Source organism: Struthio camelus, chromosome 3 (genome assembly GCF_040807025.1).
Source record: "Struthio camelus isolate bStrCam1 chromosome 3, bStrCam1.hap1, whole genome shotgun sequence".
NCBI lineage: Eukaryota > Metazoa > Chordata > Aves > Struthioniformes > Struthionidae > Struthio > Struthio camelus.
In genome coordinates this window covers 10,059,359-10,086,912 of record NC_090944.1, presented here as the reverse complement: position 1 = coordinate 10,086,912, position 27,554 = coordinate 10,059,359, and the positions used below count along the sequence as shown (strand labels likewise).

At 38.0% G+C, this 27,554-nt stretch overlaps 1 protein-coding gene across 16 annotated transcripts in view; it reads right to left on the bottom strand.

Annotated features, from left to right (window-relative positions):
• The window catches only part of MSRA (methionine sulfoxide reductase A), a 302,387-nt gene that overhangs the window by 225,002 nt on the left and 49,831 nt on the right, over window positions 1-27,554 (bottom strand). The gene's annotated exons all lie outside the window — the stretch shown is intronic.

The following is a 27,554-nucleotide window of genomic DNA, read 5'->3' as shown; positions in this document are numbered from 1 at the left end:
AAATTATACAACAAATGGCAATCCGTATCAGATAAATCATTCCATGAAATGTCCCTTTTCGAAAACCATTTGGCGTTCTGCTACTTTCATGTTTAAAGATTTGCAAATAGTACTTTCAATCTCTTGATCATCAGTTCTCATCCTCTAAATTCCATCATCATTTGTTCTTTTAATAACCAAGGTAGAAGTAATAAGAATAAAATAAAAGTAATAAGAAGACAATATGGTATTTAAAATGTGAAAGCTCATTCCAGATCCTGACAGGTTAAAAAAATACACTTTCCTATATTTTACATTTTTTCTCCTTTCATTTTTTCTATGTTTATTTTATGGTATTTGCATAACTTAGAATAGCTTATGGAGATAAACGCTGTAACAAAGGCACTACAAAAGAAGAAAATTGCACTTAAACACAGAATTAGAACCTATATATTAAAGACTTACCAAATGTATAAAAATCTCTTTCAAACTACATTAAAAAATGACCCTTTGATTTTAAAAAAGTGTGACTCCATCTATGTAGCCCATGTAAAGTCAGCTTCTTCAAGTCAGCTTGACTTTATGAAGTTTTTATTACAGAATTGCTTAATGAAATTATATATTATCCACTGCTTCAGGGATGTGGAATTTGCCATTTGCTATTATGATTGTATATATCTATATACACAGCTGCCAAGATACAGACAGATAGATAAATAAATAGATTTAAAGAATAAATAGATAGAGCGAGCGAGCGAGCGAGCGAGCTATATATACGGTGTCAAGATGGTCAGAGGACTGGAACACAGGGCGTACAAGGAGAGACTGAAAGAACTGAATTTGTTCAGCCTGAAGAAGAGAAGACTAAGAGGAGATTTTGTTGCTGTCTACAACTACCTAATTGGAGGGTGTAGGGAAGATGAAGCCAACTCTTCTCAGAAGTGCTACAGTTCTCAGAAGACCTACACGGTCCTAGGATCCTATCTCCATCTGGCCAGGGACTGCAGTCATTCATTTAACTGTAATGAACATTCATTCAAACAAAAATACCCAGAATAATTCTTTGAAAGAAGGTGGCAATAATCAGTCCCTCCATAAAACACAGAAAAGCTTCTTGGAGCCTCTGACCCTGAAAAAACAAACAGTATTATGATAGAGCTGAAAAAAGGAGAGTTTCTCGTTTTTTAACTGAGACTAGCCAAGAGTAGACTTGGCTGCACTAAGACAGAGGAGAAACTCATTTCAGGTAACAAGCCAAGAGCTGCAGGAGGAGGACCCTGGAATCCTAATTTAAACTCGAAGGACAATGGAGAAAGTGAAACATGAAAGGGTAGCCAGAATTTACTATTTTTGTTCGGATCACTTTACCTGTCAAGCTGTGTAAACTCTATCTGTTTGCTTAATTTATCATAAGCCACTGAACCATGAAAGTAGAGTGCTAACATTACGGGAGTTCCTGAGGACAGGAAGTTTACATTAGCAAAGTTCAAATAACTAAAGAGTTAAATCACTATGTCTGTGCTCTCCAAAGACAGAGCTAAAGAGTGAACCTGCTCTCTAAGAGCATCCAGAAACATCAGCATCCAGAAACAGTTTCTGGGCTCTGTTTAAATCCAAGAAGAGGATTTAAGACACATAGAGCCCAATGATATATTCTTAAACATAAGAGTCGGATGGACATACAACTAAAAGGATCTTGCACAGACCCATGCAGATGGGACAAGAATCAAAGAATTTAGCACAAAGAATGCTGGGAAAGTAGCTACTAGTCTTACAAAACTTTAACTATGGACTGGCACCAAACAAATAAACCTAAATAGCAGCCAAACAACTTTCATCCTCTCAAGATAAGAAGACTTAAAAGTTATTTTGTTGAGCAAGGTAGTATGATTATAGCTGAACAGATATGAAAAAAAAGACAAAAGTTTGAGAAGGAAGTATTTATTGTATACAATAATACAGCATCATGATCCGAGCTTGAAATGCTCCAACATTTCTGTGCAATATTGTTATTAATCCAGAACAAATGCCTCCAAAAACCTAGAAGACGCATACATTCAGGTAATTGTTTAGTGAGGCTTATTTTGGAAACGGTAATATTTTATCAAGAATTTGATCAGTAGAGACTTCAGTTTAAAGACTAAACTGTGGCAGGAAAGTATCTTCTGTTTATTCTTCCCAATAGCATCACTTGAATGATCAGTGTGAAGTCGGGAAGTAATTCAGATAAATATGAATACAGAAGTGACCAAAATAATTTACGCTGGTAGAAGAACTAGCCTATGAAAAATGTCACATCTGAAATAAAAAATATTTAAGTTAGAATACTAGTGAAAGTCATCCATTGTCCTGGGAATAGCATCTGTCTTCTCTATCCATGATCAAAACTGGAGCTGTCACAGCTCAAGGAATCATAATTATGTGCTAGTGAATTTTTTGTCCTGTTAACTAAGATCCTCATAGCAATATAAAAATGGCACGAACCTGTAATTTCACATCTTTGGCAGAACAAATTAGTTCATTGAAGATTTCTATCATAAAAAATAAAACTTGTGAGGAACTTTCCTTATCTGGTAGACTTTTTTGAAGGTATACTGTTAAATGGTCAGATATTGCTAAAAGCAATAGTCTTTCCTTGCCAGAACAGAGGTGATAAGAAGAGATCTCAATGGCATTTATCCTGTATATTTTCTCTGCTTCTCTGCTGTCATCAAACTAGATAAGATGATCCTATGGGTTAGTCACTGTCATTAGCAGAAAAACCTCTTTGAAAGCCCGTACTCTACAGGGCTTGCTCAAGAATTGACCTGTTTGGGGGTTTTGCAGTTGGAATCAGGGTAATCAGACAACTCGTTTCCAGAAAGAAGCTTCTAAGCAGGGAATTAATTGACATAAATCAGTGTAGCTCCATTAAGTTAAACGTGGCTGTGCTGGTCACATCAGCTGAAGGCACCCTTCCTCTGTTCTTTCCCAGTATCTCATCATGGCAAAATGCAAGTGACCATTTACATCGATCAAGTATTCCATACAGATAAAACTGCCATCTTGCAGGTCCTCAAAGTCTGTATCACCTCCTACTCTCCCTCACTTTCATATCCCTTTCAGGTCAAAGTTTTGCTGCTTTTTCTCCAACACATTTATATGAGATAATCTTGTCTTTCTGTCCTTACAGCTAAAATTGAAAAGCAAAGACATATTATTTCCATCCATAATTATTCCGATACACACATTGCACTGTTCCCTTCCACAGAAAACACGGCTGTTGAGGTCACTGTACTTACTTGTTGCCGAATTCTTCTGGTTGCTCCTATTACAGACACCAACTTAAAACGTTCTGTATTTAGTTCCTTCACATGAACTGCCTGACTTTCTGAACTTCTCTAACCAGTTGTTACCACATTGTTACTATGTCTGATGCCCTAACAGTGTGACTTTCCATACAACTTCTGTTTACCCTGGGTGAATTTTTATTTATAGTTTATATTTTATTTATATTTTATATTTTTATTTTATGCTGAATGTGTAGAGCATTCCAATACTCCCTTGCTTCTCCAAATGCTTTCTCAAAATCAATTTTTTCCATAGACTTAACATGCAATTAACTTAAGATCACTTTAATGATTGGGCAAATGTGTAGGACTCTGAGGTGGTGGTAAGGATACCAGATCTTCACTCCAGAAGCCATCTGGGTACCTGGGTAATCTGGGTAATAAACTGAAGAATTTATTGCCCATTCTCTTGTGTTACAGCACAGTCTGGCCACATCCACCCTCCAGAACTGTATCCAAACTGGTCCAGGACTGTTTCAGTGGTTCTTGGCCGGTGGTAACTGTCACACTGTGACCAGGAATTGTCTCAGAAAATGCAAATTGGATCAGATCAACATCATGCTGGGGACCATTGCAACAAGCGGCAACAAGTAAATAGAATAAGAGTTCTGGTTCCCAGCTCCACACCCCTGCTCTATTTACTAGCATAGCCATAGCCTCTTTATAGGTATTTTTAATCTCTTTCCATTTCTATACTTTTGCTTGCCTTGTTAGTATATTTGTGCTTTTGGACAGTAACCATTTCTTCTTTTACATATATATATATGTATATATCAAATATGTGTGTGTGTGTGTGTGTGTGTGTGTGTGTGTGTGTGTATACAGTGTATACATATATATATACACATATATATGTGTATACATATATACATATACACATATATATGTGTATACGCACTTACGTGTGTGTGTATATATATATGCAGGATGGATATAGCACATATTACTACACCAATACCAATGTATCATTTTTAAAACTATACTTTCAGGGCTGATGCTCATCTTTCACTTAAATAACTCATGCGGGAGTATAAAATGGTGCAAAAGTTTTATACAGATAAGGAGAATAACTACGAAGTTCTACGTCTTTCTTTACAGTTCTAATGCAATTTGCTCTGCTCAAAATGATTATAGTATCTCCTTCAAGAATAGGGCTGAAGCAACATTTTTCCCTTTAGTTTGGAATTGTATTGTTGTTGCAGACAATGATACAGAGAGGCAAATGACAGAATACTCCATATTGATTTCTGCTGTGAAAAAATAAACTATAAATAGCATTTTAATGCTTTGCTTCAACATAAATCTAATTAAAGTTATTCAGAAGATGACATTAAATCACTGAAAAGTGAAAATAAAAATAGCAGACAGGCAATGAAGTGATAATAATCTATATCACAATTAGTTTCCCTAAATCCTTACCATGAATACACTTCCAAGTTATTTCGTTAGTCAGCTTCATGAAAATAACATCAGCACATATGCATTTGCTTCTTGTGCCCAGGACATAACTGAAAATAAGTATGTTAAAAAGTCCCTCCACCATGACTTATCGAGTGCTCTTTTTATGAAATTCATAAAATGAGTGAACCATACATTCACCTATGTACCTATCTCAATTATCTCAATTTCAGTCCTCAAACTCAGTTTTTTAAACATCTAACTAGGTAAAAATGTCAATCACCATATTAAAAGGAAACTGTCATATACTGGCCCAAACCTGTTCCCATTCGAATTAAAAGGAAAACTTGCCTTGATTTTGCTGAAGTTAAATTTAAATTTAAAACATCCTCCAGAAGAAGCAGCATATGCACAGCACAGTATAGGAGAATATATGTTAAATATTATGAGAGTATTTCTTTTTCCAAAAGAACGTTTCATATAAGCAGCCTATATATACTGTTGTAAATATAGCAGAGCGAGAATTCAGCACCTATATTGAACAATAAGGCTGTTCACAAAGGTAAAATTTAATAATTTTACTCTCAGCCATTACTTAGACACAGGCTGAAGAATCAGAAGAGTAATATACACCACATTTCTCCATAAAATACAGTATTTCTTCACAATTACACTGGGTCAAATTCAGAGGATAAAGCGCTTTTCTGATGGAACCCGGCTTTACAAGAGTTTTGGGTTTTTTTTGGAACTACCATGACCTAAAGAGCAGAAAAATCACAAAGTCAAAATGCACAAATTAGATTATTGTAAGTACTGTGTCATTTTATTTTTCCAAATAAACTACTCCTTGGGTCTGAGGGACTGAAAAATAAGCTAATAACATACTCAGCAAAACTCAGGATGCCTTAATGGCAATTCTGGTTTAATTCTTAGAGTAAAGTCAATTTGTCTTACATTTGCATTTGTTCTCCTTTCCTTAGCAAAATAAACTGAAAATAAAATCTCAGAGATGTACTATAAGAATACCTGCAATATGAAAAAAAGATAATTCTATTTTTAAGAAACTGAACTGAAAATATCCATCTATTTTTAGCAGAAGGAACAAGTTAATCTTCATTCTAATAAAATTAAATCATGTAATATGACACTGTATTTTGTCAGTTCACTTGCCTCAACTTCACGGCTACATACTGTCAAAAATTCACAACTGATAAAACAAAGAGCCAAATCAGATCCCAAGTCCTGGAATTTGAACTAACAAATTTTTTTAAAGTCATAACTCTTACTGAAGATAGGATTATTTTTTATGCTCTGTCAAGGAGAAAGAGACCTTGCAAGCTAAAAGCACTGAAGTCAGTGAAGTCATATCGGACTTGGCACCTTCTAAACATTCTGCTTATCTGAAAACGTCCTTCTTTACTACAGCAGTTCACATGCTTTTGCTCTCATGTCTCAATATCTGCAGAATCGTTTACGATGGTGTGCTCTTGACTGCTTTTTTTCAGCAGAAACCTAGTGCTTTCTTTGTTCTTTTAAAATATTGCATTTTTCCCCTTTTAACTGGGGCAAAGTTTCCTTTTCTTATTAACTCTTTTTAATTGTGTTGCAGAACCCTTATTCTTATTCTCTTTTTGATATCCAGCGCTTGATATCCAGCGCAGGGTGAGCCGATGCTTCTTTTTTCCCTCCTTTTGGAAACCTAAGCCTAATGACTCCAGCTTTGCTGCACACATCCATCCATTGAAACGCGACGAAATGTCCAAAAAGGTTCACAGGCAACCCAGCCGAAGCTAGATTAAGCCGCTGCAGCAACACTGTAGAAATTTTACATACAAAAATGAAAATATTTTCATACCGCTGCATATTTTTAACTTTTGGGGTGTATCGCTTCCTGGGGCAGGCATACCTGCACCAAAAAATGGCTGTTTACTTTGCACAGGCAATATGACTTTAAGTAGGCATGTACTACATACAACAATGCAATTGTCATTATTGATACTAGCTACGCCAGGAGCAATGAGGAGAAACCTTAGGCTGGATTTCTGCACATCCACAATAAATGCTCTTCCTGGTATAGAGACTCTTTGGCTGGCTCTTTTGTTATTGCAGAAAGAATCCGACAGTGTTGATAAGGACACAGCCCTGTATCTTGCAGTGCCTTTGAGAGCTCAGAAAGAGCCTGTCAGTTCAAAAAGTAACAGAGAAAATCTTCTTCTGACTTGAAATCATGGGAAGAAATCAGTGCATCCACAAAAGCAGAGGGAAATGTCTTGAAAAGTCTTTGAAGGAACAAAGAGCTAGCAGTAACAACAAAAAAAGAAACAAAACTCTTGCTGCTTTTTAGGTGACATACACAAAATCCAGCAGTGCCGAAGTCAAAATGTTAAAATTTGTGCTAGTGCCACAGAGAACCCTGAGGGAGCTTACATTAGCACAACAAAAGTTTGCATGCATAAGCTTTGATGAAATGAGTATGTGCTGTTCTTTGCACAATACGAAGTTACAAAAGGTGTCAAAACTGGTGTGAAGGCAATTCTGATGATGCCTTTAATGGAACAGAGAATAAAAAAATTGTTTGCTAACATTTTATATACTCTCCATGTTCGAGAAAACTGCACAGTACAAAGAACGCTGGTGGGTCTTCTTAGCAGGTTGAACAAAATCTTTTCCAGATCTTTGAACTAGGTACCAGCCACTAATGATGTCGTCCCAAAATCATCGTGGAGATGTGAAAAAACGCTTTCAGAACGAATATTAAGGAATACTTTAGGTGTTGCTGACATCATTACTAAGTTGAACGCTCTCGCAGTGATCCTTTCCATCTAGCACCCCTCCGCCTTACCTCCCAAGCCAAATGGCCAGGACCTGCTCCAGATGTTAACACCATCGCTAAAACATGGCCAAAACATTCCTACAATGACAGACAAATAGAAAAGGATCTAAAATTCAGGATAGTAGGGAAAGAGTTCTAAAAATGGGGAGCTGTGTTGATCTCTTCTTTTGCCTGAAAGCTTTCAAAAGGTTTTAAGGCAAATAAAATCCAAAAGGTAGTATTTCCCATAGAAAGACAAGGCCTGATTCTCTTGCCTCTCGTGCATATTTAAAACATGACTGAAACGTTCACAGCATCCTGGGAGATTCTGACATGCCTTCCATTTAAATTAATAGACGATATGAATAAAAACACTATTGGCTGCTCTGAGCCATTAACTGCATTTTAACGAGCCCTTTTTACAGCATTATTCCATTCAAATAACTCATTCAAGTGATGTTACAATTGCAAAATCAGGTGCTCGAATGTTTGGAAATGCCAGAACGATGACTGCCCATATCCACTAAAGTCACCCTGCTTGTGTCTATGCTTTATAACATCGACTTAATTATGCCTTTTGTTTCCCTCCGGCAGGACCTCACCTCTGATTTGCAAATAGGATTTTATTCAGTATTTTATTTGATCTTGCTCCCTGGCCATATCTAATACAGACTATATAAACCCTGTACGACTACGTCTGATACCACCTAAGCAATTGCGCTGTCAATGTTGCAAGCTCCTAACTTCTTTCTTCTCCTCCTTGGTCGCACAGCTAATAATATTCAGTTTTATCCAGGCAGCACTAAGTCAACTTTGCAACATTCAATTGTCATCAGCGCAAAAAAGTATTCCAGCAGCCTGGCTTTATAAACGTTTGGTCCTACAGACTCTCAAGATCACAGTAACTTAAGCAAAAACTTCCAGATCACAGGAAGTAAAGCTGCACTCCAGAAATTTTTATAGGTACCATTCGGCCAGATCGGTGTCTGCGGCCCTCCAATATCCAACCTGCAAGCAGTATTACATTTTATTTTCATTAGTTTCTTGAAAAACATGCACCAGCATTCACCAGCTCAAGGACTGAGCCCAATAGAAAAGGTGAGAATATCTGCACTGCCCTTTTTAGACACGCCTGGACGCCTTGCCAATTGTAACTTAAAGAAATAAAATTTTGTCTTATGCGTTGTACAGAAATGTGATTCATTATACGTGAAATTTTTGCTTTGAAATCACAAAGACAACGGTCTTTCTACCTTGTTATTAAACAAAACTCAGGGTTCTGCAAAATTCAGTTCAAAATCCAGTTATTACTACTCAAAATATTATGAATGAGATGCAAACAAATTCATAAAAGGCAACATCATGGGCTCAAGTCCAAATTTAAATGTGCAATCACATACTAGAACCACCTACATTACAGCAAATGCATAAATATACAAAGTAATCAATTTTATCAGGTAGTTGGCAATATACAAGTTCGCGTCTTAGGGCTGGTTTTTAAATTAACTTGTCATTTTTTTAAATTGCAAACACTAGTTTATGCCGTAATTTAGTATACCGTGAATAGTGTATCTAAATAAATGCTCACTTCCTGTCTAAATAAGAAAATAATGCTTTTCCTATCACAAAAAACTAATTATTGCAGTTTTGCATGGCAATTTTTTTCAAAATTACATTATGAATTATTCATGGTGTCAAATGTAATGCAGTTATTTTAACGATAATATCTCATCAAAAAGTTTTTTTAAGAAGAACTGAACACATCCTTAAACAAAAGAAACAAAAACCACCAAGTCAAAGTCATTCTTTTAGTAAGCAACTTTAGAGAGATTACAGTTACAAGCAAACACAAACTTGTCTTTAAAGCCAGCCAGAGATCTGGGTTCAGGGTGACGTTTCCAGGTACAATAAAATTAATATGTAAAAGATGTGCTAACTTCGCACAAACAAGAGAGTCTTTGAGTGGGAAATGCTTGCATGGAAGTACAATGTTAAATTGGTGAGGAGTCAATTGTTTTTTACTTCCTCCTTTACAGACTTTTTGCCATTTTTTTTTACAATACATGAGAATCATTTCAGAAAACAGTACATTCTGGAGACAGATGCTAAAGGAGGAGGCAAAGATGTGGGAGAATGCCTTGGTATGACAATTAATTGTAACAACTATATGTAGTAAAAGCTTAATGTGGAAAGGATGGTTTTGATTTCACGTATGCTAGACTGACGTAAACCCTTATTACCTGTGAAAACTGTGACTTGTCCACCCTACGATTGTTTAATCAAGATACTTTGTGAAGAAATGAAACTAGAGAAGCCTGGTTCCTATAGATATGTAATGGTTGTTCCCCCTTCTTCCTCAGTGGTCCCAGCTCCTCCCCACGCCGTTTCGCCCTGTTCAACTGCAAAAGCCACAGCAGCTACTGAGCCTAGTCCAAGCCTTGCTTGTGCTCATTAGACAGCAACAGGTCGTACTGATTGGACTCCTCAATCAGAAGAACTGAATTTTCCTGCTCTTCTATCCTTTTGAGCTCTCACTAATCTTCCTCCTTTACATAGACACCAAAGTTTGGGGGTTTTATCTCTGAGATTATGTTATACCCCTGCCTCCCCCTTTATGGCGCTACTGGAGCGAGTCCAGCGGAGGGCTACAAAGATGATGAGGGGACTGGAGCATCTCTCCTCTGAAGAAAGACTGCAAGAGCTGGGCCTGTTCAGCCTGGAGAAGAGAAGATTGAGAGGGCATCTGATCAACGTGTATAAGTATCTGAAGGGGGAGTGTCAAGAGGATGAGGCCAATTTCTTCTCAGTGGTGCCCAGCAACAGGACAAGAGGCAATGGGCAGAAACTGAACCACAGGAAGGTCCATCTGAACCTGAGAAAAAACTTCTTGACTGTGAGGGTGACAGAGCACTGGAAGAGGTTGCCCAGAGAAGTTGTGGAGTCTCCTTCGCTGCAGATATTCAAAACCCGTCTGGATGTGATCCTGGGAAACATGCTCTAGGTGACCCTGCTTGAGCAGGGAGGTTGGACTAGATGATCTCCAGAGGTCCTTTCCAACCTAAACCATTCTGTGATTCTGTGATGCTGTAATTCCTTCAAATTTGGTTGAAGCTGGCCAGCTGATTCAGAAGTTACTGACAACACCGACTGACAAATGTGCAGCATTACTCCGGAAGCTTTGTTCAGTTAGGACACAAAGCTACAAGCTAAAAATCTTCCCTTTGGGAAGAGGTAGGTGAAGAAGAAATATGAGAGGATCTTAACTGCACATTGCTCAGGATATCTAATGTCTTCTCAGAGGTTTTCTCACTCGTCACCCAACAAAAGGAATTGCAGGATAAACTAACTGTTTTGAAGACATCTTAACAACATAATTTTTCCATTAGGCTCAGCTGCCCCAGTGACGAGTAAGAAATAGTTGTTACCCACCCCCCCCCCCCCACTAACAGGACAGGAGGTTTGGATGGTCATACCCATCCTCTGCTCCTATAAAGCAGTGACTTCCTTGACCTAAGCTTTCTGTAAGCAAACTGCATAGCTTTTTATTTTTTAATAAAAAGCTTTCTTTCCCATATTTTTCCTGCAGTTGAACATATATAAAAGATAAGATACAGGTAGAGTGGATTGTTTCTCTTCTGTGTCATTACATCAGATCTGTCTACTAAAGTTCTTCATCACTTCTCTCTTGTAGCAGTTCATTATAAGGACCTGTCCTTCTATAACTAAGTGATACAATAATATTAATGCTCAAGAAATATAAAAAAGAATATCTAATATTACTGTGAATTTAATAAAACAGCTTTTATTCACCAAGGCATTTTTCTGAGAATACAAGCTCTGAATGAACGGAAGCATATTTTCCTGAATGAGTTAAAATTTTATCTTCAGTCCACAGTTGTACGATTCATAAAGGCTTCACAGTCAAATCAATCATTTTCAAAAAGTCAGATTGCAACATAAATACAATTCACTTGGGAAACTACTTTATATTGTAAGTTCTGGTTTCATTGTTATTCTATTAGGAACACAAAACTGGAAGGGACCAGCTGGGGTCACTGACTCCAATTCCACACTCTCGCAGGTACACTGAGCATTTCATTTACAAAATATTTAAGTGTTTTGCCCTATTACTGCCATTGGAAGACTGTTCCAGAACTTGATTTCTCTAATTATTAGAAATGCTCTTCTAATTTTTAGATAAGCTTATTCTTGGTGACGTTGTGCCATGAACTGTGCCAGTATTCTTGGGCGAGTATTGTTGTTTAGTGTAAGCAGATCTTTCCCTTTTCTCATGTTCACTGTATTGAAGAGTTGATCAGAGATTTAGGCAGGAACGCCTTGCAAAAAGGAAAGGATCAAGTTTACTTCTGGTGCATAGCCAAAGATCTTCTGTTATTCAAAACACACCTGAGAAAGTACTGAAGTAAACAGAATGTCATTTTAATTCACAGCAGAGTGTTATTAAAAGTTTTGTCTAAACTGCCATATAATGTAGCTCCCTGATTTGCTCCCAGATCCTGTTCACCTGTCAAAAATTCATCCTTATTAGCTTATTTGTGGACTTTCTATCAGAGAAAAACAACTAGTTCCAAACGAAACAGGACCTTCTGGAAGCCTAAGTTTCTTCCCTGTGGCTGTAATAAACAGGTGCATCTACATTAGCGTTTTAGTTCAAAGACAGAGTACACTTTTGAGGCAAATCTTGTGATAATCTCTACTTAATTGCTCTGTTTCACAAGAGGAAAGGTCTCTGAAGTAAATTCCTTTTGGATAAAATTAAACTGGAAGCTTCACTCCAGAAATGCACCTAATGCACTCAAAGCTCCAAATGGGTATTCAGCCCAGGGGACCTGATTAATGCTAGACTGATGTAAAAAAACCCTGAAGTGTGTACAATAGGTATCAGATCATCAAAGCTATTTTAATCTGCTGATCTGTCTCTATTAGTTTGCGCTAATTGCTCATGTAGACTTAGCCAATGAGATGATATGCTTGGCTCCTTCTGCCCTATAATATGCTCAGCACTACCCCAGCAGACCTGGTGCCCTCAGACATCTCTGCTCCGCGTAATTCTGTAAAAGCATCACGCCGTCAGGCTGAAGAAGCACGCTTTGATTATTTCACACACAATGACCTGAAAAGCTTTATGAAGAAAAATCGTTAGGTCCTCAGTGATCAAAGGGCTCAGAGAAAACCTGAGTCAAGCACTATGCAGCGTGGACATGGCCAATCTGCTCTACTGGAAGCTAGGCTGAAGACAGAGTCATGGCCTAGAGCTGTTTCCTTACACTTTCACTTAGCCAGAGCATTTAGGGGGAAAACGTTGGAATTGGAAACAAAAGTTCAGAGCTTAAAAATATCTCAATTAAACCTAAACCATCGTAACTCTCTACTATTCACAAGCAGGTACCCATAACTCAAGGTACATAGAGTAAACTGAACAAAAAATTCAGATTCCATGCCAAGAACAGATAGAAAAAAAAAGACATTTGTTGTCTTCCAGGAGACAAAGGATTTCACCACAGGGATAGAAAGATTCTGAGAGTCAGAGGAAGAGTTCTTCGATGATGATCCTAAATGGCACCAGTCATACCACACAAGACGCTACTACATAAGCCAAGTCACCATGTGTATGAATCACACACACAGACAATTTTGAACTAGTTAGAAACTAAAGCTAAGAACCTAAAATATATGCCAGAGGGTTTCACTATCAAAATAGTATGATAGAGCTTGTATTACTGAAAAGTGATGAGATCCATCATAAGGCATTGATATAAACAATTACAACTTGATTGGTAAAAACAGAATATAAAAGAAAAATGGGAGTGTAGTAATTTACATTAAATTAATTATTATTTCTTACAAAGTCATATACAATCCAGTATTAAGGCACTTTAGGTGACCACACATAATTGATTTCAGCTGGTAATTCTGAAGTTACCCAGCTTATGTAACCCACTGTATTTCATAAAAGAGGAAGACAAACTTTTCCTTAAACATTTCTCCATAAAGTCTTTGGGAATGGGGGCAGACACCTCTCACCTGGATAGCATTTACTGAATAATTTTCCCAGATCACAACAAAACTCCCTTAAAATCTCTCAAAATGATATGCAATAATTTCTTAACATGGAAAGCCTTGCGCTCAAGTCGTAATTCAGTGTTAGACTTCATTCAATATGCCAATTTTGTCATTAACCTAAAACTAGTAGTTCTATAGGAAAGTCCTTCATGGATTATCTCGGTCTCTATATGCAACTACATCGTAAAAACATTTTCAAGGACTGATCAAGCTGCTAGCTAAAACATGACAGGTTGTCTCCTTCCCCCACCCCCTGCTTTTACTAAAAGGCTGTTAAGAGTCTCATTCTTCTGATAAGTAGAAATCTTTTATTTCCCATTATAAAAAGCAGTCGTACTCCATTTCTGTCTGTTTCTCCTGATGCCGATAGCATACCATCTTTAAAAGAAGGATTTATACATGATAAAGATCTCACCAACACCTCAGGGCCCAGCAATGTTGGCAAACTGGTTAGTTATGCCAAGTTACACCAATAGATGAGCTATGCACTATTCTCCAAAGGAAAGCCTCCTTCCCAACACCAGATCTTAAAATTAGTAAAACTAGTACACATACAAAAACAAAGGTTACACATCTGTGGATTTGCAAACATTATTCTACCATTCAGTCATCCTGTCTCTGGTTGTAATTACACTCCAGAAAAGCATAATAGAAAAAGAAACAGTTAGCCAACCATGTACTGAAGAGGAAAAAGTCCTAATGTGCACAGATTACCTGCTTGGGCCCTTAGAAATAATATTCTAAGAATTGCTTTAATACAGTACTACAGATCTTGTTAGCACATTGTGGGTAATGCAGGCAATCCTCTGTGCTCAAAAATCACAGAAGAGGTTGAGCAGGCAGACTCTGAGATTCAAAAATGTCTTCTGTACATGCAGGCCAAATAACGTCTCCTAAAACTGTTTTTAAACTTTAAAAATATAAATTTAAACTCAATTTAAAGATGCCAAATATAACAGTACCCTGGGAAGCTGCTCCAGACTTTAATCATCTTTGCAGCTAGCAAAACAACTCCTGTTTTAAAGATTTTATCTATCTTCAACTTCAGTCTTTCTATCTTAGACTTCTGTCTTTAGTAGGAATCTTCTCCATATATCAGTAACTACATACAAGGAGAAAGTTCACTATTGATCTTCTTATCGAAACAGAATTTGAGTTTTTTAAGACCCTGCTTTTCATCTTTAAAATCATTTTTGTGGCTGATCTTTCTTCTCTCTGCTATTTCCACATCCTTATGGTCATGCAGGCATCATCAGCAGATGTATCATTCTTCATGTAGTTTTAGGAACTTTCTAATGATGGAGTAGCACTAATGCTTTTTTATCTATTAAAATTATTAACAAAACTAAGCCTCTTTACAATTGTCAAAAAAATTTTATGGAACGGATGTTCAAAGCATCAGAGTTTTTGCATGTCTAATTTCCATGACAATCAAAATGGAAGATGGATGTTTTATGTGCCTTTGAAAATCCAGTAGACAGCTTCTCTACAGTATTTACCACTCTTAAACATGTTATTGAAAACTGTAGCTGTCCGTTAATATTCTTAGCATGCCCACGGGAAAGTGTTATTTTCCCTACTGAAAATAACACACTCCCAACACAAAAAGGTTTGACCATTAAGTCCAGATTTCCCCAAGATTGCTACTGTATAAGTTTCCATTAGGCAGCATTGCTAATGCACATCAACACAGACTGTCACATACCCTGGCACAGTAAATTTCAATCTTCCATATAAGACAGACTGCCAATCCCTCCAACCTGTGACAGGATGCATGCTCACTGGGAAGCACAGTTAGACTACTCAGATTATTCTCATCTCTAACTATGCTATATTACTCTCTAAAGGCAAATTTAAGAAAGCTTCCTTAGTAACTCCTACATAGGTGCTTCAATTCCTAGAAGCTGGTACTTGGAACTAGAGCATGAATCAAAGGCAGAAAGATGATACTTAAAAGTGTATTACCAATGAGGAGGTTTACCTGACTCTTAAGGCAGTCATGCACTTAGCATGGTGCACAAAAGCATGTATCCTAAGCAATAAGCAGTTGTTAAAACTGAGCAAGAAAAAATGATGACCACAGGGATGTATCCAAAATTCTGCTTTTTCCACTACTTTCATATAGTGAACCATAAAAGTAGGGAATCTGAGGTTTAGGCCCACTTTTGCCTAAGTGGACTCAGATCCAGTTTTTTACACCCTTATAAAGCATCCCAACCACCAGAATATGCAGCAGAACTAATGGCATTTCCTGCTGCAATTGTAAGCATGCAGGAGTCATGCAGCCAGGAGGCAAACAAGGACCATCACTTCCTAGCAGCATGGCCAGAAGACTTACCTTTTGCCCTGTTAACCTCAGAGAGGAAATTTGCAGAGTAGAAACAGAAAGAAATATATATTTAGAATTGCCTTTTCATGGCAGTTTTAACTTGGCTCGGTCGGGCCCTGGTTGTCCTCCATGGGTTATGCTTTCAAGCCTCTCCATGTCTGCACTGTGACCAGGGACTCAAGATATCCCATACTGGCTCATTAAAAAAGGAATTGTGGAAACTCAGAGAGGAGAGCTCACAGAAAAGCTGAAAATTTTAAATTAAAAAAATGAAAATCACAGAAACCTAATATTCCTTATATTCTCTTCTCTCAAAAATCCTTTGTTTCTCTTTTTTGGATAATTACTGAATAATGAATATGGACCTATAATAGCATCGTCTTAGGGCCTTGCACATGCCCAACAGAGCAATGTTACAGCTTAGCATGTTCTACCTGCCACTATATAAACAGTTATCTTAGTCAATCATCCTTCCTGTCATGCATGTCACAATTTCATGAAGCAGCATAAACGATGATGGCACATGTTTTGTGAGTTAAATTTCCTTGTGTGCTTTTAACAGCATTAAATCTGATGTAAAGCAACTTTGTAGAAAGAACCTCCTGGAGCTGAGAATTCATTATCATGCCAAAGGAGCTTGTTCCAGCAAAGATGATTACGCAAATACCTCCGTGAGAAGGGGAAAGTTCTTTGAAATGTCTCTCACGGTTCCAGAAAGCATCTTCGAAAGTGTATGAAGAATTTTGAACTGCCCAGATGTGCAGAAGAAACAGATTCTCCTATAACTTGTCCCAATTGTAAAAGCATAACTTTGGTACTGTCACCAAAAACATTCATAGAAACTGGAATTTATACTGATCCAGAGCAAATCAGAGTCTGTGTATAAACTCTCTGGGTAAGAAGCACAAATCCATGTGCCATGAATTAAAAACTTTGCTCTCTGACTCAAAAAGTAGGGTTGCTGGCCTTATTAAAACAACATATGCCATAGAAAAAGGAAAACACCAAAAGGCCACTCAAACCAAGCATGACGTGAAACGATATGAAGCTGATAGATCAAGATAACATTGCTAACATCCAAAGTTACCGACAGTAATTTTTTAAATATTCTTATGTACCAAAGCTTGTTGTAACTACAGATATCAAATGAAAATGCTTGGTGTTTTCATGTGTTTCTTCTACTTAGTTTAAAAAAGGATTTCCTTTTTAAACTAAATCCTTAGTTTAAAGGATTTACTTTTTAATACTAATGTTTATAGGCATTCCTAATTTTGGGAGGATTACGTAGCCGTAAGAGACAGAGTGAAAACAAATGAGGCTGATTTGGCCAAACCTAAAATTGTAATGTAGAAATGAACCAAACAAACGCCAAGGCCCATGTTGACAAACAGTGAGTAACAAATTAGGACTTCAGGAACATTATTACTTGCAAGTATGAAAGTACACTTAGAAGCTTTCTGTCAAATAGGTAGAGTTTGGAGAAGGTGATGTGTAAAGCCATGCACTGGTATGGGGAAAAAGAATTCTGAGGCTGTACAGGGGTTTACTTTCTTTTAATAAATTCGTTATTTTAAATATAAATTCTCATCTCTGTAACAGAGTTGTGGCATTATGATAGTGAAAAACGCCCTACACACAACGCATTGGTAGCTATCTATTGTCAAAAGCAAAAGCAAAATGTATGGTTTACAGCAGAAGGCCTTGCACCTTTGCTGACCCACGCGCAACAGTCCTGAAAAAGTAACGTACCATAGGCAACATCATCCTTTATCCCCCTGTCAGCTTAGATCATAGTGGCAAAACTTCTCTGGCTGTAAGCAATGTCAGAGTCTCACAGGCAGCGTGTTGCCTATGAGCTACAGATTAAGGACTTCTTGTCTGGTGGGTTCTCATACATCCTTGGGGAAGCCAACTTCTCTATCGTTACGCTCCCTTGCCTATGCAGACTGCAAATTCATCAAACAGTGACCAAAACTACAACTATCACAAAGGGAAAACACTGTGAAGGATGAGCCGATGTACAGTCATCACTGACCGCTGAAGCTGTATGTTCCCCTATGCAGGAGCAGCGTTTATTCTTGGAGTCTTTTTTTACCTTTGACAAGTCTAGGATGACCTGTGGATAAAGACTGTGTGTTGAAGCTCTTGCTTGCTCACCAGCTCTTGCTCACCAATCGAGGAAATATAGAAAGTAGTCAGAAAAGAGACTTTTTTCACATTTGCCTGTCGTTTTTCCAGTTAATAAGAGCTTGAAATTAATATAAAAGTAGGAAGAGGTAGATTTCTCTATTCTTAACTATTTTTTTCAATTGTCTTTTGTTGCTTGGAGACTGCAGTCATAAAGTATCAATAATAATGACAGGCATTATGTTAAATTTATCAATATTTTATTAATGAATGATAAAAAAAATTGTGCCTTAATAAAACAATGGAAAGGGAAAATCTTTTAACTCAAAAAAATCCTAGCACAATAACTCAATGTCCTCAGGGCTTCATTACTACTTAAATGATGTGTGATATACAACTCAGCAATATATCAAAATGAGTCCAGCATATTTACCATACAAAAATATAGAGAGATGATAAAAACAGGTTGACACTAAGGTTAAAGGTTTATACTACTCAGGATCAAATAAAGCATCTGCTTCTGCCCATTAGAGGAGGATGATGAGCCTTGGGTTCAACTTTCACAGAATCATACATTGATCAAACAAGTGTATAGGATCATGAAAATGAGATGTAGGACAACTTTAGAACAGTCAGCACTGAAAAGTGTCATTCTGCATCCATAAGAACATGACAGATCAAGCTGTTAAATTATCTCAACAAGAGAGAGCCAACAAAAGCCTGAGAAAAAAGAATGCAGTGCTATAGATCATAAAACAGGCAAACACATAAAATGCTCTTCTGAACAGGTAACAGTATTGAGACTTTACTTTCGTACCCAGTATCAAATTCTTTGCACAATTCTTCATTTACTGGGTGGATTAATGATTTAGAATCTCTTTTTTAACAGCAATACTAGACTAGACTTTTGCTTCTTCAATATGAATGCACAGAAAAACTGCAAGCTATAAAATTGTATTTAGCTATTTTTAAATTATGTATGCAGCTATAGCACTAAAAGTAAATATTTTAGTCTACTGACAAAGCCACAAATTCTGCAGCTAAACATCAAAAAGCATGAACAGATATTAAAAAAAAAAAAAAGGAGGAAAGAGAAACACGAGAAGGTAAAGAGATGTGAGAAGGATTACAGGTATTAAGAAAACAGAAGAAAGGAAAAATAAAAGAATTGATTTGGGGGAGGGGGGAAGGGATGATAGGTAGAGGAGGGTTTTTCCAGACTAGAAGTTTCTCTTACTTTAAGTAGTCTCTTACTTTGATCCAACTGAAAGCAATTAAGACTGGAAATAGAGATACTGTGATATTTAAGCATTTTCCTGCTTTCTTCCAGTGGAAAGAACTAGTGTGGAATGGCCAGCAAAATCACATTCAGCAGAATCTCAGCTACACAGATAAAATCCAAGAAACACTACAACATCAGTTCAATGTGCTTGCCACTCAGAGTGAAAAATAAAGGTAAAGAAAGACAGAAAGCAACACGAACAAAACAATTTGGTTAATTTTAAGTTATTACTTCTCAGTCATTGGATGAAGCTAATATGCATATTTGGCATGTAGGAGCACTGACTCATCTGCCAGAAATATCTACAGTCAGTAAGAAGAAACAGGCACTTCACTTAATCTTGCTGTATCACTCTTCAAAGCTCTTCAACCTGGCATCTAGTCTCAGTGACTGCAGAGCACCTAGCTGAGGCACTCAGAATCACAGGAGTATGGCCATGGGCCTTCTTTGAAGTGTCACTTAAAGCTTTATGCCTAAAGCAAGGAGTTTGCTTACCACCAATACCTCATGCCTGTTTTATCCATCATTTCTGAAAGAAAGGGCTCCCACAAATGGGAGGGATGGGAGGTATTTAGCTCAGCTCCTACTACTGCTCTAGACTGTGTTAGTTTTTTGTCTACGGTTCTAGGTGGACCAAGTCTGTGAACGCTTACCAAGGTCAAACGCCAACATCTTGTTATTCTCATCTTAGAGTCTGACTATTATAATGCTTAATTTTTTCATTATTGGCAGCACCCAATCAATCCGACAGAGTTCCCTCTCTGCTGCATTTTCCAGATGCTGCAGTTAATGGGAGTTAAACACTGTCTTCACTGCTTTCTAGCCCAAATTATGTGAAAGTCAGTATGTGGTAGTGTAACCCACTACTAAACAACTACATTGTAAATGTTAGCATAAATGTGGTAGTGTAACCCACGACTAAACAACTACATTGTAAATGTTAGCATAATACCATATTGTTGCATTTCTACTGTTCCTAAAAGTAAGCCTGACAAAAGAAAAAATCGCAAGGCTCATTTCAGTATCAACAAAGCTGACACTCTGCTGTGTTGTTCACTCCACCAGTTTTTGGAACCAACTTATGCATTTCTTTCACAGGTGAACAATAAGCGTTTCCAGTGAGAGACTCAAACTAGAAGCACTAGGATCTTAGCATAACCATTAATGTTAACACTGAAGAGTTAGACTATCCCAGCAGTAATAGAGTTAGAATTGGCAGATAAATACCAGCGAAAATTTTTAGGTGACACAGGACAAGAGGCAACGGGCAGAAACTGAACCACAGGAAGGTCCATCTGAACCTGAGGAAAAAATTCTTTCCTGTGAAGGTGACAGAGCACTGGATCAGGTTGCCCAGAGAGGTTGTGGAGTCTCCTTCGCTGCAGATATTCAAAAGCCGTCTGGATGCGATCCTGGGCAACATGCTCTAGAGGACCCAGGTTGAGCAGGGAGGTTGGACTAGATGATCTCGAGAGGTCCCTTCCAACCTAAACCATTCTGTGATTCTGTCATTCTGTGACACGGCACATCTGCTGCCGCTGTGGTGCTTACTAAGCGGACAACTGGCATTTTAAATACAAACTACAGAAAGTTGATGAACGAACTTTTTGCCATTTATGGACAGGATGAAGCTACTTAACGGTTGTTTAAACTGTCACACCTGCAATATCATACCTGCAATCAAGGTATTGTGTGCATTTCACGATTTAAGGAATAAGGTGGGCTAGCTGGCCAACAGGTATAAATCACGGTCTATTTACAGGTAAGGAAGAAATAGACCTCTAATTGCCAGAGGGTTCACTAAAATAAGAGCCATAGGGGATGCCATTTGTGCTTGCATTTTTGAGCTGAGGATGAATATTCTTGGGTTGAATAATGAAGCTCCTTGGTGCATTGGGGCTGTTTTATGGTTCACGGAAGCAGTTGCTTTGTATTCAAATGTAGTATTTTATGCATGCATTAAAAGAGCAAGATTCCTTTCTCTTCACCTTTATTAAAACCTTTTGATATTAAAAATGTAGGCATATCAGATGCCCTAATTTGGTGAAGCTATGTACTAATGTAAGATATAAAATAAAACCTTGCTGCTCATAATGACTTTACAAATTGTTGGTGTATTAGTCCTCTTTCTAGCACACTAGGACTGATGTGCAGAGAATCTGGGAATACTGTTAACACGGAGAGCCACAGAGGGATGACTGGCTCCCCTGGGAATTGTTCTGTTTATTTTGTAGTCAGTGGTAATGAAGAGGCAGTTCATTCCTCTTCTTTTGGGGGCTCTCCTCTGTGGTTCATGACCTTAAAGTAAGTCCCTATGAAATTCCACATCTCAGTCCCTCTTTTCACTGAGGGATGAAATTCCATGTCATACTTACTGTGAAAGCAGCACTTTCTCATTCCTTTCTTTCGTCCTCCTTCCTTCACTTCTCCAACTTATCCATTCAAATTGCCTGGAACTCCACTTTTATCCCTCCATCTTCTAGCTTTCTTACTCCTCTATCACTTTACCTCAAATTCAATATGCTGTCACTGTCAGAATGGTCTCCTGACTGTCAGCTGATACTTTGATGAGTATAATAGTTACTCTTGTTCTTAAAAGAAGAAGAAGAATTGGTAAATCTTTTGAATTAACACAATCTTAGTCTTAGTCCATACAGCCACACGTAAAGTGCAAAGATTTTTAGCACTGAAGAATGGTACTCCCTTTGCATTTTCATTCAGCCATTGAATTCCTGGCCATTAAGGACTCTTCTAATGGAGATAGCTCAGCAAAACAAACGGTGAGCTAATTACATCTTTCAATCAATCAACCTATTTTGGAAGGGAAAGAAGAGAAAAAGATGGGTGACTAGCTAGTGGAAGAACAGTAGTGATTGAATACATTTCTTTTTTTTTCTTTTGTTTTGCTGCTTCTACTCTTTGAACTGCTGTGTTCCTTCCATTGCCAGTCTGGAAAAACAGATAATTTGGTGCAGGGCCTGGGGAATCTTTCTGTACATTTTGACAGATGAACTGATAAGGGACTAGGCAAGGATAACACTCTGCAACAGCCATCAAGGAAAGCTTATTTTATCAAAGGGATTCAGAGACCACCTGATTTTTCTATGAAGTGAAAAAAATATATATATTCTTGATAATAACAGACCAAAGTTAAAGTTGTAATAAAACTGTTTACATTAAGTGGCAGAGTGTTTGAATGTGGCGGTAAAAGCCTCCTCTAAGCACAGCTTCACAGATAGACAGTCACATTTCGACTTGGATCTTCAGTGGTTGATAATGAGGTCAACAAAATTTAACGTGTTAAAGATCCTGACAATAGGATGGAATGCACCTTTATAAAGTCCAGGACGACATCAAACTGAGGGGAGGTGGCAATATACTTTAAGGCAGAGCTGCTATTCAGAGATCATCAAAAAGAAACAGGAAGCCCTACATCTGCAGTTGAACGATCCCATGGAGCAGTATTGGCTGGGAGGCAACCAGCCAGAAAGGAACGTTGTGAAAAAGGTCCCGGAGATGATGAAATCTTCCATCCCCATACAGAGCTGCAACTTCCGGGCTGATAAACACTTTACACTGGTGTTAAACAGTACAATTACAGCTGGACAGGAATATGACTTTCTTCCATGGCAATAGCCAGTATGTCTTAAATTAGAATTCTTCAGGAAAGAACCAATTAACAGATTTTTCTGATTTAAAGGGAAAAAAATGCAAATATTTTAGAAGTATTAAAACATTTAGCTGCCTATTTTTGAAACAAAAATATCAGCAGCAAGAGAAACTGCAACTGGATAGAAAGAAAAGATTTTTCACAATGAAAGCGGTTAAGCACAGGAACAAGCCCCATGAAAAGACTGTGAAATCTACATCCTTGGAGATTTTCAGGGCTCAGCTGAACATGCCCTAACTCTGGAGTTAGATGTGCTCAGAGCAAGGAATTGGGAAATCTTCAAGAGGTCCCATCCAACCTATATGTTTCTGTAGTAATATGAAATAATAGCTTTTTAGTTCATAAGTGTTTGCTTCCAAATTTAGGCAAAAACTAAAAATGGGTAAAAAAAAATAAATTATTTCCAAATTACAAGTATCTCAATATTTTTACTTCTCTTCCTTTTTTGTTTTTGATTACAAATGTTTGCAAATAGCTTGCAAAAACAGCCATGCCAGGTGGAACTAAAGGTCAGTTTAGACCTTTGCTCTCTCCACAGCAGTGGCCGACAGCAGATGCCCAGAGAAGAGCATAAGGGCAAGGGAAGCACCAACTGACAATTTCCTAGAGTATTTTCATAGCCTCCAGGAATTTGGGGTTCAGGGACTGCCTGGCCCAAAGGTGACACTTGCATTGAGTATTCCTCATTGGATTTTTCTTCCATGGTTTTTTTGCCCATGGAACACATGCACACTTCTAGCACCCACCTCCAGATTTCATCTCTTTGTTTTAATTTGGAACAAAAAACTAATACAAGAATGTATGGGACAGAAAAGTCATTTCCTCCCTGTTCCATGTATTCTGTTTAAGGTGTATGTATTTACAGCCTGTCTGTACTTCTTCACCCGCAGTGGAGAAACTGCATATTGCAGAACTGCTACTGCACTGCAAGTAAATGGGGGAAAATAAAAAAAAACTTTTCCAAGCCATAGACTTCCTATTTTCTATTACACTGAGACTCTAAAACAAACGCTACCTAATCATGGATCTACCTCTAAAGCTTCTCTAGTAAGGGAAGCATTCAGATATAAAGAATTCTGTAAATCAAATTCTTCTCATCGCTATGTAGACTTCCAATTCATAGCCCACTTATTCAAACCGTGAGATAAATCTAGATTAACTCCAAGTTAATGCATACTTTTGTAAGGGAAAATTCATGCTAGAAAAATGCCAGTTAAAATTAATTCAGGTGGCAGCTATATTTGTCGTTTATGTTCCCTGTCCTTCACAGCCTCAAAGAAAATGTGTACTAGCTTGATTTTTTACAAATATTAAATAATAACTAAATAGAAAACAAACCTCTAAAAACATGTTCTTTCTTAACACTAATTCAGTGGGTGGCTTAACATAACGAGGTGTAATATCATTTTCCCTCTAGCAGCTATGTCATTTACACTCTTCAAAAACCTATTCTAAAAACCTGCTGTTGGAATTTCTCTCATTAATCGAGATAAATAAGTCCCTGAAAGCCTTTGGTAAAACAGACACTAGATTACATTAATTAATCATTTAAATTTTCTTCTGATTTTTCCTCCACTGCCACAGGCATCCCTGCCTCTTCAAAGATAACAACAGTGCAAGAACAATAACTACAGTTCATAAGGGCAGCAACAGAATTGAAGCAGGGGAATACTAGGTGAAAATTTGAGATAATTTATTTGGATCATATATCCGACCAATTATGTTGCTCTAAGTTAAAATGCACTTCTGCTCTGCCTTCATTTGCACCAAACAATGAGAAATTGGGGGGCTGGGAGGGTGCAGAAATATAGTTCATTTCTAAGGAAGAAAACGTGTTTTGAGTCTATGTAGAAAGGAGAAGGTTTATTAATCTGCATGTATCAAATGCAAGTGACAGCACAGGAGGACTCCCCTTTTCTAAAATGGAATTGGCTCTTCATTATAGACGTTTTTAAAGATTTACTGCAACTGCAACAAGCAGTTCAGCCATCTGAATATGCATAGAGTCCCTGGTGCTTCCCGAAACTCATCCTCCTGTAGCCTGTCCTTTTTCCCCAAATTCTATTTGGTTATGAAATAATTATATTCCAACTTAAACACAGAGTGAAAATGAAAATACATATTCAAATAATTTTAAAATTATCAATATAAATTTTTAATATAACACTGTTCATCAGAACGCACTGTCCATAAAAATCATTTTGATTTATTACAGAATCACAGAATCACAGAATCGTTTAGGTTGGAAGGGACCTCTCGAGATCATCTAGTCCAACCTCCCTGTTCAAGCAGGGTCACCTAGAGCATATTGCCCAGGATCACATCCAGACGGCTTTTGAATATCTCCAGCGAAGGAGACTCCACCACCTCTCTTGCATCTCCTAAGTTAGTGTCAGTATGGGCCACATGCCTTTCCCAAAAAACAGTTTGAATGTAGCGATCCTGTTCTGTCAAGTAAAAGAGTTTAATAGAGTGGATGTGGCCAGAATGGGTCAGTTGGCCTCAGAGCAGAAAAACATACAGTTTACTAGTATAGATGCAGCCAGAGAGAAGAAGTATATTTCAGGTGGGATCCTGGGATGGGTCAACTGAGCATGTTTTGACCTCCTTTCTGTCACACGTTTGAAAAGCCTGTAAATATTCTTCACATTATTTACTTTAACTAGCCAAGCTGATGTTCAGTGATTTGAAAGCAGCTGACAAATATCTGGATATTCCACCAGCCTCTGAGCTCAGCCTCTGAGCCTCAAAGCCTGAGTCCATGGCTTCCTGTGTCATTTGTAACAGTAAAATAAAGTCAGCACCTGCTAGTTTCAAAGAATCACAGAAAGATGTAAGTTGGAAAGGACTACTGGAGATTTGAGGCCCAAACTCCTGCTCAAAGTAGACCAACTTCCAAGTCGGATCAGGCTGCTCAGGGTCATATCCAGTTCAGTTTTGAAAGTCTCCACGGATGGAGATCCCATGAATTGTCTGTGCCCCTTTTCCAGTGCTTGACCACCCTCACTGTGAAGAAATTTTTCCTCATGTGCAATCAGGCTTTCTCCTGTTACTGTTGTTACTTTCTCTTGTACTGCTGTTTACCAAGAAAACAATTGCTAGTCATCTCTGATCACTGAATTAGAGGCGTGATGAGTCCTCTGTACCAAACACTATTCAATAAGTTGGTGGTCACACGCATCGCCAGTTTCAACAAACACCATTGCATCCAAGCTGATACATAAATAAATGAGGAACGGCATAGCACCCAGCCGTTTTGCCAAGCACAAATCATAAATAATATGTCAGAAAACACTCATTCAATAATTGCACTCAGAGCAAACATGTCAACATAAGTAAGGTGTCCCCTCCCAAAAAAGACATACTTTTTAACAATATATATGAAGCCAAATCATGTGGTATGTTACATCACGAATGTGATGACTCTTCTTCAACTCTTCAGACTCTTCTTCAACACACAAACTGTAAATTATGTCACAAATTCCATAATCTTCCACTTGGACAGTAACCCTACTTCCCAATGCTTCTGAACTGACGGCCCTGCAAGATTACCTGCATTTTCAAAAAAGTTCTAGCCAGCAACCACATGACCACGGTTGGGTCTGGCTTCTTGCTATTTGAGATATTTCTCGGCTATTCTTTGCCATTCCCAGAAAATCTCAGGAAGTGAAACAAGACTTAAAGATTCTCTAGAAAAGCCCTATAAGGTCTGGAAATAGCCTGCAGAGGGATCTAACAAAAGGCTAAGTGCGAAGAACCACAACCTCTTGAAAGTGGCCCTGTGAGGTAGTGGCCCACATTCCAAATTTGAACTTTATTTAGGAGATCCCAACTTTCCTAAAATTCATTTGGGTGATACTACTCAAGTTACTTACTAACATCTATTTACTACTTACTCACATATCCTAGAGGTTGCAGAAAGTAAGTGGATATGTGATTTTACAGCCTAAAGTTGAAGAGACTCCCCTGAGAGTGTTCTGGTCCCTCATTTAAGTGTGTGCATGAATTTTGCTTTAATGAGTCTATCATACAAAATGTATGAACAGCAAAAGGAAGAAATCTGATATCTGAGGCGGACGAGACAGCTAATTTTAGGCTACTCCAAGGCTAACTGGTATGAGAGAATATTTGCTCTGCCTGCGGCTGCTCTTACACTGAAGACAGGGAGGGTCAGAACTTTATAACCCCCTGATTCTTCGGAAGTGTCATTTCCCTCATGTGCTAAACATAGTGACGCACGTGCTGGCACCAAGCCCTGCATCACAGCACCCCAGGAGAGGGTTATACACTGCAACCAGAAGTACGCCTCGTCTGTTCAGTAGCCATCAGTGTGGATCCACAGGGGAGCAGGTAGGGCAACCCACCTGTTAAGAAGCACTAGAGCCACCACTGTGTTCTCCATTATCTCAGATTGGACGACCTCCGTCAATTTAGACAGTCTGAATTTCATTCAGAAGCTGTTCATGTGAACAGTGCTCTGATTTGCTTCCCTTCGAAGAAAATTAACAGATAACATGCTTACACAGAAACTCCCAGAATGGAGC